The 13,696-nt window shown below is 50.2% G+C and overlaps 1 protein-coding gene across 1 annotated transcript in view; it reads right to left on the minus strand.

Moving 5' to 3' along the window:
* TMEM177 (transmembrane protein 177) overlaps positions 1-10,805 on the minus strand; it is a 64,428-nt gene extending 53,623 nt beyond the window's left edge. The window contains exon 1 of the mRNA XM_054043955.1: positions 10,697-10,805. The gene's annotated coding sequence lies outside the window, so the exon portion shown is untranslated. The remainder of the gene's footprint in view (positions 1-10,696) is intronic.
* Positions 10,806-13,696: the final 2,891 nt, after the last annotated feature.

Genomic DNA, 13,696 nt, shown 5'->3' on the forward strand with positions numbered 1-13,696 from the left:
AATTGAGAGTTACCGGAAGACGCCCAGAGTACTCTGCGAAGTCTTTTGGCTTGTGACCAGAACTACTCTAATGCAAGCCCGGTAACTAGAAAATCTTTTAGGAGATCCGACCCATGGTGGGCTAACTCGGCCTGGCGAGGAAGCTACCTGGGTCTAGGAGTGTGTGAACCCACCTTCCCTCCCCTTTTCCTCTCTGTGTGAGCCACTGACAGTCTGATCATCTCACAGGATGCAACGAGAGTAAGCGGCGCCGTCTCTCTGAGACTAGCCGACGCTCTTTGCTGAAGGGAGGTGTAGGAGGGTTGTGGCCATCCTCGTTAGCCTTTCCTGTGTGAGCACCCTGTAGGGAGAGATCCTTAGTTTATGTGCCGCTAGAGCGGACAGGGCATCCTCCCTGTGTGTGTGATTGGAAAATGGGTGGAAGACAGTCTAAGCATTCCCTCTCACCCCCTAAGGGTACCCCATCTGATTTCATGTACGTTCATTATGGTCCTAAAACCTGCAGGTATTTAGAGAATTGGAATCATTACACGCGTGCAAATCCATCTAAACAATGCCCACTAGAAGGTACCTTCAATCTAGATAAGATCATACATCTCAGAGGAGCTTTTAATTACCAAAAAGCCTCTGACACACAATGGGAGCAATTTGTCTATTGAGGAAAGGAATGGGTTAATTTGAAATTCAGCTTGGTCCAGAGATAAAGAGAAAGTTAATCTGCGTTCAAGGTCAAAAATCAATGCAGACCAGGCTAAGTACAAAGAAAACTGCTTTTGGCCCCAGCTGGCTGTGAAAAAAATATAGACAGAGTCAAACCAAAGGCAATACAAGTTACAGTGCTGAGATTACATTTGCAAAGCTTAACTGTCCAGTGAGATCCAACAGTCTGCCTTTGCGACCCTGGAGCCGGCGTGGTTTGGGGACGCTGAAGAAGCCACAGGCAGCCGGCCTGGACTGGAATCACTGAAAAGACGCCCCAGGAGACCCCAGGGCGTAAAAGAACTGCCCTCCCAAGAGAGGAAGCAAGTTGGAGATTGCACAGCGCCTTCTCTGAACGTTATACACAGACGTGGCCAGTCTGGACATACGTGTGTGAGTATGAAAGTGTGCCTACTTTCAGCTGCAGTAAGTCTGAGAACCGGAGAGGGGTTTAGTATTCCTCTCTCCACTCCGGTTGACCGGGAAGGGTGTCAGGTGGATCTACCCCAGTCGTAGCAAGACTGGGCAATAGAGAAGTTGGAGAAAAGGGAAGAGTTGTGTACTTGATAACTAGAATTGAGCAATTAAGAGCATAGATCATGAACCAGGCAGCAGCTCAAACCTACACCCAGGGCAAGTTGCAAGCCTTGAGACAGGACTTCCAGGCAGAAAAGGAAGCACTGGCTAAGCAAATACCGGTCCTTCAGGGACTTGTCAGAATTTAACCATTTGTGTTTGCATATACTGTAACAGCAGTGTGTTTGCCACAAAAGAAAATTGAATAGCTAAAAGCCAATGGGCCATGCGTTTTGCCCAGGTGGCAAGCCTCATGAGGGAGGACTCGGGTAGCCTTGTGAGTAAGAATGTTTAAGGGAAGAGACCAGGAAGGGTGGGGGCTAGTTGAGAAGCCCACCCTCCTAGCTAAATTGGTAGTGAAAAAGCCGGTGCCCATGGAAGGGACGGTTCAGCGAGAAAAGCAGGATCAGGCCCAAGCGGGCAGGCAACAGATAGAGAGATTGGAAAACAGGTTGGAAACTTTGAGGGCATAGTGGAAGGAAAGGAGTAAGTAATTATAAGCATAGGGATTTCAAATCCCCAGGGTAATAATTGGAATGGTAAAATGTGTGTAAGACAGAGTCTTTGTATCAAGGTGCAAGGCTCTCCTTTCTTCTGCAGAATAAAGCAACTCTTCCTTATCCCTGTCTGGCTGTTATTGACTCTCAACTAGGTGGACCCAATATTTCGGTGACAGTTTCTGGCGACTCCGCCGGGACTCTCCTAGCTCGGACATTGGACTCCGGACGGCTGCGGCGAACTGGGAACGGCGCCAACGGGGTGTTTTGCCCCTTTTCTCTGTTTCACCGCAGCCCCTGGGGTTCATGTTCCGATAAGGTGAGTCCTAATAGGATAAGGAGACACTATCTGGTTCTGGTTCGGTTCTGTTTTGGTTAACCGGTTAATGAATTTCTGTCTTATACATTTGGGCGTTAGGTGTGTGAACGGAACTGAGCCTCTCATTCCTAATTCTTCAGAGTGGAAGCCATCGCGTGCGATGAAGCTCTGAGGTCGAATTGGGATCCTTCTGTCCCGTCCCCATTTTGTATGTGTGCAACTGATTGTTCCTTCCTAAATGGAGTACTTTGCATTTATCCTTATTGAATTTCATGCTATTTACTTCAGACCAATAGATACCAAATGCTTGAAAATGAAAATGATGGAACAGTGGAAGGCAAATGGAAATGGGTAAAGGAGAACAGCAATCTAGCCATTAATAAATGCTTCATGGAGTAATGCTACAGTTTAGTTACGGGTATTTTTAGTAAAAGTCATGGACAGGTCATAGGCAGTAAACAAAAATTCATGGCCCATGACCAGTCCATGACTTGTACTATATATCCGTGACTATATCTTGGGGTAGGAGACAGCCTGGTGGGGTGGGTGCCACGGGTGCTCAGGGGTGGTGGTGGCAGCATACCGCCTGGGAACCCTACTGGTGCTGGGAGGGTGGGAGTTGGTGGCTCCCTACGCAGTTCCGCACCTCCCCGGAAGCAGCGACATCCCTCAGTTCCTAGGCGGAGGTGCAGCCACGCAGCTCCGTATGCTGCCTCTTCCCCGAGCGCCGGCTCCGCAGCTCCCATTGACTGGGCACCACAGCCAATGGGAGCTGGGGGGCGGTGCCTACAGGCAGAGGCAGCATGCAGAGCTTCCTGGCCGCACCTCCCACTAGGAGCTGAGGGATGTCACCGCTTCCGGGGAGCCCCCCTGAGGTAAGCGCCGCCCAGAGGCCTCACTCCCCTCCCTCATCCCAACCCCTAGCCCTAAGCCTCCCACCCAAACTCCTGCTGCTGCTTGGGGAGGTGGGGTGGTGGCCCGAGACTGCCCAAGCAGCGGATGGTGCGGCTGGCCCAGGGGCCACCCAAGCTGCTCAGAGGGCACCCGGGCCAGCCACACCAGCCGCTGCAGAAGTCATGGAGGTCACGGAAAGTCATGGAATCCATGACCTCCGTGACAAACTCGCAGCCTCTCTCATGAGTGCCCTAAAAGGATAATTGTTTTCCATACCATTGACACAGGATTTTCTATCAGGTCAGAAATGAGCTTCTCATTCCCATGAAAAACGGCCTCTTGCACAAGGCAGTTAGTTGCATGCCAGTCACAGTGGGGTTTCCAATTAGATAGAATTGCTGAATTCTAACGCTCCTTGCACTGCTGTTTCAGGCCTTCAGCTGAAAGATGGGGAAAAAAACTGTTCAGTGTTAAACTTTACATTGTGTACTCACCACCCAGTGTGTGTGTGAACTCCCTTCTATCGCCAAGCTTGCTGAGCCGTTATAAAACCCGTACGTACAATAAGACCAGCTCCAAAGCCTGTTGAAGTCAATGGACACACTCCCTTTGACCCCAATCAGCTTTGTATAAGGCCCTCAGTACAGCACAACTTTATTTTGCAGAAGGGTTTTCATGCAAACACAGTTCCAAAATACTTTAGTGTCAAATAATGTTTAAAATGAAATTTGCAGATGATTTAAGACGTTTAAAAGGGAGCTGCCGAGTTGATGAGGTAGAAACACAAAGGCAGGTGAAGGCTTTCATTTCAACCGTGATGGAACAGCTGGTAACAGCTGAGTGGAGTGCATGGGTAGGAGAGAGGGTGGGAAAAGCGGTTACCTATGCGTTCAAAAGAAAAATAATCTTTCCTAGTGACAGGCTGTCGTGTGCAGCGTGATTCTTGTACCTGTAATCTCAGACAGTATATGTACAAGATGGTGTGTAATATGCACCTGCTGGCAAAGGTTGCTCACAGCATGTACCTGAGTCCTCTGCAAATGAAAAGATCACCATTAAAAAGAATGAATGCATCTCTGTTTGGTCCTTCATGGGAAAAATGCAACCACAGTTATCAGTGACCCACCAGTAGAACTCACTACGGCAGGACATTATTGTTATAATTTCTTATTTCTATAGTGTTAGCACCTGGGCACCCCAGTCAAGGGCCAAGATCCCGTTATGTTAGTGGCTGTACAAACACAGAACAAAAAGATGGCCCTTGAAGCACATAGTTTAGTAAGATTCAAAAGTGTAGACAAATAGGAATAGCATTTTCATTCAAAATAAGTAAATTCACATTTACAAATTTGATTAATTCACATGTATAAGGGCATACATTTATCACCTGCTGAAGCCAGGAATAAATATTTGTGTTTGTTACTGTGTGTCAGCTAGATCAGTGGTGGGCAACCTGCAGCCCGCGGGCAGCCCATCAGGATAATCTGATTGCAGGCCGTGAGACATTTTGCTGATGTTGACTGTCCGCGGGCACCGCCCCCCGCAGCTCACAGTGGCCGCGGTTCTCTGTTCCCAGCCAATGGGAGCTGTGGGAAGCGGCACCTGCAGGCAAAGGGGCCACAGGGATGTGCTGGCCACCGCTTCCCATAGCTCCCATTGGCCAGGAACAGAGAACCGCGGCCACTGTGAGCTGCGGGGGGCGGTGCCTGCGGACAGTCAACATCAGCAAAATGTCTCACGGCCTGCAATCAGATTATCCTGATGGGCTGCCCGCGGGCCGCACGTTGCCCACCACTGAGCTAGATGCTTTAGAAGGGTATTATGCCTTACTCTAAATTGCCGAATACAGGTCATTGTTGGATGAGAGGATCATAGTTATAGTGGACTTTTGGGTTCTTCTTAGTATTGCGTGTCCTTTTCAGTGAATATATGAGCTGGTCCAAAAAAAATAGTCATCAGTACTATTATTGACTGGAAAAGTGGGTCACTGATTACAGGAAACATTTTGTGGAAAGTGTTTTCTTTCATCAGAAGTTTTTGATTTTTTTTTAAATCAGAAAACCCAGCCCTCCCAAACTGAATATTTTCTGCCAAAACTCAAAGTTTATTTTGTTTTTTTTTATTGGCAGTTTTTGAGCAAAAGTATTGAGTTTGTGTGTTTTGGCATTTTGATTAAAAGTTAACTTTTTCCTCAGGGAAAATTTTTCTTTTCTGTCCAGCTCTAGTGAATAAGCAAAGAAGAAGTTAGGAGTAATGTAAGTGCACGAATACAGGATCCCAGTTACCCAGAACAGACAATGCAAGTCAGGAGAGATTGAGGCCTCCTTTGAAATGAGCAGTAAAAGCATCTGTTCTGCTGAGGCGCATAAGGCTCACAGTGGCAAAAGACTTTAATGATACCATTATCATTCAGGCAATTATCACATGCTGGTATGATCTAACACCAGCGCAGCCATTATTTGCCATGGAAATGGATTATTGTAACATACACTGTCACAAGATCGTTTCGGGGACTGCAATTTACTAATGTCCCCAGCAGTGCCACTGAAGGTTGCATTTAACCTCAAGCCACTAGCATGTGTGATCGCATAAAAAGCACTCACAGGCACATTTGTTCTTTTAAAAAAATGTGCACCCTACTGGAAAGCAAGGCCGGCTCCAGGCACCAGCCCACCAAGCTTGTGCTTGGGGCGGCCGCCGGGGAGAGCAGAGCCCCGGCTGGGCTCTCTGGCCTCCCCCCGGCACTCTGGCCGCCAGGGAGAGCGGAGCCGCGGCGGGCTCGCCGCCCTCCACCCGGCGCTCTGGCCGCCACTCCGCCCTCCTCCCGGCGCTCTGGCCACCAGGGAGAGCGGAGCCGCGGCGGGCTCTCCGCCCTCCTCCCGGCGCTCTGGCCGCCGGGGAGAGCGGAGCCGCGGCGGGCTCGCCGCCCTCCACCCGGCGCTCTGGCCGCCACTCCGCCCTCCCCCCGGCGCTCTGGCCACCGGGGAGAGCGGAGCCCCAGCCAGCTCGCCGCCCTCCACCCGGCGCTCTGGCCGCCACTCCGCCCTCCCCCCGGCGCTCTGGCCACCGGGGAGAGCGGAGCCCCAGCCAGCTCGCTGCCCTCCCCCCGGCGCTCTGGCCGCCGGGGAGAGCGGAGCCACGGCAGGCTCGCCGCCCTCTTCCCGGCGCTCTGGCCGCCGGGAAGAGCGGAGCCCTGGCCGGGCTCTCCGCCCTCCTCCAAGGGCTCCGGCCGCCAGCAGAGCTGCGGCAGGCTCGCCGCCCTCCCCCCGGCACTCTGGCCGGTCGGGGAGAGCGGCCTGCGTCGGTGCCCTCCCCTGCCATGCTGGGAGGGGGAGGGGGGGCGGAGGGAGGCTTTTTTGCCTGGGGTGGCAAAAAAGCCAGAGCCGGCCCTGCTGGAAAGTCCCTCAGTGTACATGATACCATATGTTCTTGTGCATAATTTCAAAGAGTGCAGAGTAGAATTCATTCTTAGGAGGCTTCTAATATGCTATTAAGTCAGGTCCGAGCCTGTGAACTCTAGGGGTGTGTGTATAAGTTGTGCATTATGGATTATGTTTTTAAATGACCTATCCTAAGCCTTTTAAGCACAAACAAGTGTACATTTAACTATTTGTGTGCGTGTATGATGGTTTTATGAAGGTAGAACAGTGTCCCCAAACTTTGGAGGGCTGCGTCCCTCCCTTACCCGTGTGGGGACCCCCTGCCTTCCACCCCCACCTGAGGCTGGGAGTGGGGCCGTGGACTGGTATAAGGAGGCCAAGGCTAGGGCCGCAGTTGGGGGTGGGGCTGGGAACGGAGCCGAGGCCAGTGACCGAGGCTGGGGCGGGGCCAGGAGTGGAGCCGCGCTGAGGCTGTGGATGGGGCTACGCATGGGGGCTGGGAGCCCGGGATGTAGCTGGGGGTGGGGAGAGGCTGAGTGGTGCTCCCTCCCCATCCCCCCATGGGGGCTGGCCCAGGCACCGCCCCGCCCCCTGGATGTTCCTCCAGGCCCCTCTAGGAGGGCGCACCACACAGTTTGGGGACCTCTGAGGTAGAGGATAATTTATCCCCCCCATCACTTTGCTGTAGCTGTCCAAGCACTTGAGTGTAGCTTTATAAAGCCTCCCATTAGGCAGCTCTTCTTAATGTAATGTGGGGCTGCATGCGAAAGAGCCTCTTGTTGCCAGAGCATGAGAGAGGCTCCTACGCAAGCCCTGGTCTCTCTGGCAAGAAATCCAGGCTGGATCATGTCACTCAGAACAGCTCAGATTCAGCGTGTAACGCCCACTGCTGCCCTGCACAAGCCAGGGGGATACATTTCATTAGGCTGGGAGGCTGTTCAGAGAGGAGCAAGGCTATTTAGGTCACCCATGCATGCTTGGTGCCTCACAAAAAGAATTCATTATGGAATCTGATTTAATTAACACAGTGCACCAGCTCTTAATGATATTCCATCTGGATATCTGCTAAAAGCACAGTAGCTACAGTTTTAGTTTAGCACATAACTGAATAAAACACTGATTTGAGCTTGACTTTTACAATGTGTCTTACTTAGGGTTCTCCGAGCAGCGTCTGATTCAATCACGTATGGGCCATCCCTACACTAGAGTAACTTAAGGCCTGATCCAAAGTCAGTAAGTTCCCACTGACATCATTGGGCTTTGCATCAGGCCGCTGAAGAATAAAAAAATCTGTACTATCTTTCTTCAGAGGCACCATTCATTATTTGTACTTGATCTGACCCGTCTGTCTTGATAGAGGGGAACCTTGTATTACTTGGAGCCTTATGAGGATGGGTGGTGTTTGGTTAGAACCTTCTTTCCATCTGTATGTGAATGGTCATTATAAACTATTGTCTGTGTGTCTCACTTTTTTGCATTCTACTTCCATTTTTATTTCTGCATAATTCTTTGTTTTAACATTCATCTCTGGTTGTTTGCGCCCCCGCATAAATTATACATTAAAACAAACATTTTCCAATCAGCCATGCTGCAGATTCAGGTCAGACTGGGAATCTCAGGCATTTTGAAAAGCTGCTTTGCGCTGTTCTCCTTGAGTATAGATAGATAGAGCCTGCAAAGCTTTAGGTTACTAATGAAGATCCTCCGGAAAACCGGAACATTTTTTGATTCAAATAACCACCAAAAAAAAAAACAAAAAAACAGATAATCCCATGAAAGTTTCAAATCAACTGAAGCTTATTTAGTTTACGTACATTTTTTTTTTCTTGGCAGAAGATAGTTGCCATTTGTTCAATCATCTTCAACCATGACCCTGGCTGTGAACTCACTCAGGTATCAAGGGAGCTTAAAGAGCCCTTCCACTCCCCTGTACTTTCTACTGGCATCATGGGTTGCACTGGGGATGGCTGGGAGGGTGGGACAGCAGCCGCTGCTGGGCCCTTCCTCCCCTCCTGTGCAAGGGCAGATAGGCAATGAGAAGAGCCATGGCTGGACTAGACCTGCACCCCTGTGATTCTCTACTGGTGCAGGCCCCATAGAGACTATGGTTGTGACAAGCACAACTTAGGGCAGTCCTAAGGCTGCTCTAGCTTGCATTTTGGCTTCCAGCAGCAGCAAAATCAGGGAGGTGTACATAGCCCCCTCTCTGTCCTTGCACCAATGCTACAGCTGGCACAGGGATAAATCTGGTACAGGCAGAGGTGCACTTTGAGTGGCACAGAAAGAGTAAGAATTATTTAAAGTGCCAGATTGTGAAAATCCTCTTCCCCCCCAACCCTGGAAGTCTGGCTGAAGTTTATAGGAGTTTTGTCTTGCAGGCACAGGGCATAGTTTAGCCTATTTGATCATTTGTTTGTGTTGCCCTAGGACAACATTGCCCAAAGATTTGTCGTCATTTAAAAAAAGAATGTTATTCTCTCAGGACTAAGCCCCTTAGAAACTTGAAACAAACCCAGCTGTTTTGTCTTCCAAACTGTTTAGCCTGCGTGGGAGGGGTGCATGCTAATTTGTTATTCTCCGGATGCTCCTCAGGGCTGGGAATTCTGAGGCTATGTTTGAAATGGAAGCAGTACTGTTGAAACATTTGTTCTGGGAGACAAAACAAATAAAAGATTCTATCAGCTTTACCTTTTTTCCCCCCCAAAGTGGATCAGATTTTGGGTCTTCCAAGCTAGTGTCCCGTTAAGTATTTATTTTGTATCCCCATAAGGTATTGAATGACTGACAAATGAACTAGCAAAGAAAGGTACAGAGCAAAAGAAGAAAAATATCAACTGTAAAACTAAGAAATACGCAACTTCTAGGAACAGATGTACTTCCAAGTGTTTACTGTATTTACAGGAGGACGAACAGACCTGAGATAGGTTTCAGAGTAGCAGCCGTGTTAGTCTGTATCCGCAAAAAGAAGAACAGGAGTACTTGTGGGCTGTAGTCCACGAAAGCTTATGCTCTAATAAATTTGTTAGTCTCTAAGGTGCCACAAGTACTCCTGTTCTTCTTTAGACCTGAGATAGCTGGTCTCTATCCTAGCTCTCGGTGACTTGCTGTGAGAGTTTAACCAAGTCACTAAACTAAAATTTTCAAACACGTCTGCTTATTTTGGGTGCGCACCTTGAGACACTTAGGCATGATTTCCAGGGGCACTGCTGAGCGCACACAGTCCCATTGCCTTCAACTGGTTTTGTCTGGAGCGTTTTGAAGGGCTAGCCCTAAACCTTTCTGTGCCTCGTTTTCATTTCCCCAGTCTAGGAAATAAGGCTTTCAACACTTATCCACCTTCACAGGGGAGCTGTAAGGATTGGTTGGAAAGTGCTTTGAGATCCTTGGATTGAAGACTATCAGTGCAAACTATTATCAAAGCTTGGAAAATTTCCCAGACACCAGTTGGCCACAGGACTAGAGATTACAAACCTGGGTGAAAAAAATATCTGTGCTGCTGAACCTCCAAAGCCACCCCCCGCCCCTTGTGGCCTCCATATTGTCAGTCAAGTCTCTAAATCATAGACTATCAGGGTTGGAAGGGACCTCAGGAGTCATCTAGTCCAACCCCCTGCTCAAAGCAGGACCAACACCAACTAAATCATCCCAGCCAGGGCTTTGTCAAGCCGGGCCTTAAAAACCTCTAAGGAAGGAGATTCCACCACCTCCCTAGGTAACCCATTCCAGTGCTTCACCACCCTCCTAAGTGAAATATTGTTTCCTAATATCCAACCTAGACCTCCCCCCATTGCAACTTGAGACCATTGCTCTTTGTTCCATCATCTGCCACCATATCTTGTAAACAACACATCTTTACAACTCACAGGCTTTTGAGAGACCTTCCTTCATTTCCTGGCGTCACTCCATTTAGCCTCCCCGACCCCGCCATTCCCCAATTAATCATTATATATATATCTATCTTTCCCTGCCTTGGTTTTAGGGTCCATTTTCTCTTTGCTCCCTCTCTTCCTCCTCCCCCTTAGCACTGTCTCCCTATTTTGTGTTCTCGATTTCCCCCTTTGTCGGGGGTTAGCTGGGAGCCCCGGGCCGACAGTATGGGTAATGGCGATACTCCGGGGCTTAATGCCTACTGGCGAGGGTTCAAAGGGGCTGCTTTGCCTAGTGGTAATATCAGGGGAAGAGTTGCCTAGTGGTGAGAGTGGGGAGGGTAGGGGAACCTGGGCCTGCCCTACTCCACAGGATTCTAACCCAGGGCCCTTCAAAAACAAGGTTCCCTGACACAGGGTTCAGGTCCCAATACCCCCAAGTGCGTTCCCTGGGGCTCTTCCTACCCTCGTCCCAGTCCCTTCTGCAGCTTCTCCGGGTTGGCTGTGGGCTCCCTCTCGCGTCCCTTCTGCTTCGTCTCTGGCAGCTCCTCTGTTGGCAAGAGCAAGTCGTTCCCTTCAGTTCCTGCAGTCGACGGGTAAGAGACTCAACCCCTTGGAGTCCCAGCTGCTTCCCGGCAGGACGCTGCTGCACACAACTGCTCTTCTCCTCAGACTGAGCTGAGCTGCTACCTTATGAACGCTCCCCCACTAGGAGCATGCCCAGCAGGGATGATGGGGCGTGGCCTCTTGGGCCAAAAATTGCTCTTAACCCTTGCTTTACCAGTGTGGGGGTCGATGTAACCCGTCACATCCTTACATTTCCTATCTTCTCCCCAACATCTCTCTTTCCCCATAACACACTTCTCTTTTCTGATTGATCCCATTTCCCTCTCTTCTCCCCTCCACCTACCCAACAACCTCCTCATAAATAGGCTGGCAGACACTGGGGGTGGAGCTTTTACCAGACATCTGTGAACCAGTGCACAAAATCTAATGTGGAAAATGGTAGACCCCACCACCACACAGCAGTGGCAAAATGTGGGAATAAAACCTTGTAAGACGGTCAATACAAAAACTGGCTTAAGCTCTTATGAGGTTGCGACACCGACATTCCCAGAAGCAGGAAGCTCACGGAAAAGGGAAGTTCAGTGCCTAACTCACACCATTGTGCTTTGTTCACCTGCCACAATGGTGTAGGCAGAGACAGGTGGATCAGCCTTCACTTTGAATTTCCTGCTTTTTGTTGGTTTGCATCTCAAGCACTGTTATTCAGACCCCAGACTGTACGATGAAGTGCACAGACAGGAACGCGCTGCTCCCTAAGCACCTGCCAAGATTTTTCAGTGGGGTCCTAGAGCTAAGGCCCCAGGTGTACTAGAGCGGTGAGCTTTGCTTTGGCATTCCTAGGCAGGCTTATTGAAGTCAATCGGGAGCTGCATCGGCGGCACATTAATGTTCTCTGTGTCCAGCACTGGCCCAAGAAGCAGCTTTTAACTGGAGTGGGTTTGCTGAGGCTGTATTTGCAGAAGAGGTGGACCAAAGCCAGAACCAGGTAACCATCCCTTGAGTTCAAGCTTTGAGGTCTGGAGGGAGTAGGCTCCAAACCAGCTTTGGGTTTGGTTTTGCAGGACAAAATCCCAACTAACGAAAAGTCTCCTCCTGCTTTTGCCCATCATTTCTTATTGAAATAGACAAAGCAAAACCAGAAGAGTTTTATCTGAACCCTTCCTCTTCCTCCTCCCGCACCCACAGAGCTGGGGGTTCAAACAGGCTGTTTGACCGGATGAATTCAGGGTAGGCAGTGCCTGCCCAGCTTTTCAGTGGTCTGTACCAACCTCAGAGTGGAAAGCAAGGATAGGATCGGAAGGCACTCAGCCCAGAGAAAGTAGTAACACACCAGTCACATCAGCCCCCCCCAGCTCAATCCGAGCAAGGAGAGTTTGCAAAACTAAAACCAACCTTGGTTTCCTTGTCTCTGCATGTCAATTCTGGACATGTGTCACCACCTAAGGCCTCAACCGTCTAGTACAGGGGTGGGCAAACTTTTTGGTCTGTGGGCCGCACCAGGTTTTGTAAATTCTATGGAAGGCCGGTTAGGGGAGGCGGTTGTGGCCCGGCCCCCACCTCCTATCTGCCCCATCCAACCATCCCTGTTCCTTGACGGCTCCTCTGGGACCCCTGCCCCATCCACACCCCCCCGCTCCTGGTCCCCTGACAGCCCCCCCCCCATCAAACCCCTCCTCTCATTCCTGACAGCCCCCCCCCCCCCGAAACCCCTACCCCATCCAACCACCCCTTCTCCCTCTGGTCTAGTATAACTCCCTGGGACTACATGAACAAAGGTATCACCATCATGTTCATCCAGCTCAAAGCTATTTCATAGCACTGTTGGTGTGTGAGCGTAACCCACTGGTGAGCATGTGTTACATGTCTTCCCCCTACGCCTGATCCACGCAGGACAGGAGTCAGTTACAGCCCCAGCTGGAAAACCTTGGCTCTTTAGCTCAAACCACAGCAGCTCATGCTTTAGCTCTGCAAGGCCCCAGTTCAATTCCTAGATGATGGCTGTCCCATTGGTTCTGGGACCACAGGGCCAAGATATGCATGTGTATCCCCTGCATTCTTTGCAAGCAAGGTTTTTGTAGAGCCGGGGATGAATGTAGTCTCCAGATTCAATGGGTGCACTGTGCTAGGGAAGGGAGGGGGGCTGTATGAGGGTTGAAGAGGGCCCAGCCCTGTGGGGTTACTACCCTCCCTGCGGGAAATGGGGGAGGCTCAGCCCTGGATGCAACTGTGGGACAATCCTAGTCCCGCCTCCCCCTGACCTCCAGCCTTGTTGCTGTTTGGAGCAGTATCCTCAACCCCACTCCTCCCTCTGGGCTCTTGGCCTGACAGGTTGCCTCATGTCTGGCACAGTGGGAGGATTCTGGGCCTTGCTGGGACAGGCAAGTTACTCTTTCTGCACTATCGATAGTGGGTGCCAAACCTGAGTGGCATTGAGACTATTTGCTAGGTTGCAACCTGACCCACTGCAGGGCAAAACATAAGTGGCATCGCATGTTCTGTGGGTGCAATTCAACCCCCGCTAAAGCTTCCTCTGTGTAGAGCTCTTCTTGTGATCCACCGCTCCACCCTGAATATGCATAGGAGTGGTGAAAAGCAAAATAGTCAGGTAAATTGTACCCAGGAAAATCTAACAAGCTTAGAGCAAGAGGAAGACTATAGGAACCCCCTTCTTCATAGTCTAATGATTGCTTAGCCATGCAGCATGGAGATCATTCAGTCTCCAAGCAACCCAGCACAGTTTGCCATGACCCAAAAATCCACCCCTGCTTGAAGTCAATAGCATTCCACAGGACGCAAGGGAGGCAAAAGCCAGACCAACAGCTCTGCAACATTTGCAAGGAACCAATTCAGCACGGAGTGGGCAACATAAAATATTATCTTTGGATATTTCTTTCCACC

Source organism: Malaclemys terrapin, chromosome 11, assembly GCF_027887155.1.
Source record: "Malaclemys terrapin pileata isolate rMalTer1 chromosome 11, rMalTer1.hap1, whole genome shotgun sequence".
NCBI classification, from domain to species: Eukaryota; Metazoa; Chordata; order Testudines; family Emydidae; genus Malaclemys; species Malaclemys terrapin.